Source organism: Mauremys reevesii, linkage group 12 (genome assembly GCF_016161935.1).
Source record: "Mauremys reevesii isolate NIE-2019 linkage group 12, ASM1616193v1, whole genome shotgun sequence".
Lineage (NCBI taxonomy): Eukaryota > Metazoa > Chordata > Testudines > Geoemydidae > Mauremys > Mauremys reevesii.
In genome coordinates, this window is record NC_052634.1 from 26873216 (window position 1) to 26875235 (window position 2020).

Genomic DNA, 2020 nt, shown 5'->3' on the forward strand with positions numbered 1-2020 from the left:
CAAGACCCCTCCTCCCACTCACTGCTCTCCGCCCCCTTCCCCCCCTCACTCGCCCTTACGGTCATTACAAAGTGGCAAGGCAGAGCCCTCCCATTTTTAAAAGCCATGGGGGGCTGTTCCCCCCTGTTCAGGCACCCCTGGGGCCCTGCACTTCACACAGCTCTCCCTGATTTCAGCTGTTAGTGAGGGAGCCTCACTGCTAGCGCAGACTGGGCAGTTTCTTGCATGAGAGACACTGTCCCAAAGCAGGACTAATGCTTAGAGCTGGTTATCAGTGACTTCAGATCTGTTGGTCTGCAGCAAGACTCTCCATTGAGTCTTAACCAGCTCTGTTATTACACAGGGAAGAACAAAAGGGTCAAATGGTGCCTGGAACCCTTAAGAAGAATCCACCCCACCGAGTACAACACTTGTCGCTACCTGCTCTCAACCCCACTGAGAATGTTTTGGGGTCACTCCTTGCCTGTATCAACCTAGGGGGTTTGGAGAATGACAATTTACAGGTGCTCCAGTGGCGCAATTGGTTAGCGCACAGTACTTATAGGGCAGTGCTGAGAGGAGCTATGCTGAGGTTGTGAGTTCAAGCCTCACCTGGAGCACTGGTTTTTATTAGCCTAGTGGCTTCACCCCCTTATCTGGCCCTGTGGAATGTAGAATTCCAGCCCAGGGGACACTGAGGAAGGGAAGAGTCAAAAACACCCCCTTCACCTATTACCTCCTCTCCAGAGCACAGGTCAGAACCTGCAATCCTTTCTTCCCACCCCCCACCAGCCCCTGTGCCAGGATCCCTCAAGCAGAGCCTGGAGTCCTGCCCATCCTTGACCCCTGAGCCTGGAGGGAGAGGAGCAAGGAGCCATTGTCAGAGGGCTTTCCCTTCCCCTGCCCACTTCCCTGGCTCTTGTCACGCAGGCAGCAAGCAGCAAAAGACCAGAAGTCGGAAGCGCAGAGAAAGGGATGTTGACTGGGGTTAGTTTCCCAGCAAGGAGATTCCGAAGCCCCCTGACCCCATTACTCCCCCAGGCCCAGCCCCCCTGACCCCCAGCTCTGAGCCCAGCCCTCTGATCCGGACACCCCGACCCCATTCCCCCCACAGCCCAGACCCCCAGCTCTGAGCCCAGCCACACAGATCCGGACACCTCCCACCCCATCTCCTCACCCCAGACCCCCAGCTCCGAGCCCAGCCCCGTTGAGCCGGGCACCCCCGATCCCATCCCCCACAGCCCTGACCCTCATCTCCAAGCCCAGCCCCTTTGAGCTGGGCACCCTCCGACCCCATCCTCCCACCCCAGACCCCCAGCTCTGAGGCGAGCCCCTCTGAGCCAGACAACCTCCGACCCCATCTCCTCACAGTCCTGAGCCCAGCCCCTGTGAGCCGGGCACCCCCCAGAGCCCAGCTCCCCACCCAGCCCTGGGCAACAGCAGCACCACCTCCAGGCAGTGACAGCTCATTGGCACCATCACCCAGCAACAGCCCATTATGTAATTGCAAATGTAGACAGACCAGTAAAGCATTTAATGTTTTTAAATAATGTATTTGGTGTATTTTCAAATTATTACAAATTAATTTTCACTAGTTATTTTTTACATTTCCAAATACATGCTACTATAGTATTGCAACTTTTTTTTATGGAAGGGGCCCCCAAAGTTGCTTTGCCCTGAATCCTCTGGGCGGCCTTACCCAGTGTGTGTGAGGAGCTGGGGAGGGAGGGAAACGGGGTCCCCTGGAGCCGAGCCCGGGCTGCGATGGCAGTGAGGGGCTCCTGGAGTGTGTGAGGAGGTGAGCGGCCGACTGGGTTCGTCGGTGCTGAGCAGGTAGCCCCGCAGCCGGAGATCCTCGCCTTCCCTCCTGCCAGGGCTGGGCCAGGGCACCATGAGGCTGAAGAGCAGCAGGTCCAGGGGGCTCTCCAGGTCTTTGGCCGCCAGCATGTCGAGAGTGAGGGCGGTGAGCACGAACTGATCCACCTTGGCCACCAGCAGTGCTGCGAAGCCCAGGGAGGGGGCCGTGTTCTTTGCGCCACCC

At 57.9% G+C, this 2020-nt stretch overlaps 1 non-coding gene across 1 annotated transcript; it reads left to right on the forward strand.

The window, feature by feature from the left end:
- The first annotated feature begins 505 nt into the window (after window positions 1-505).
- Window positions 506-599, forward strand: TRNAI-UAU. The gene is made up of 2 exons: window positions 506-543; window positions 564-599. It is a non-coding gene; the product is annotated as a tRNA-Ile (tRNA).
- The last annotated feature ends 1421 nt before the right edge of the window (window positions 600-2020 follow it).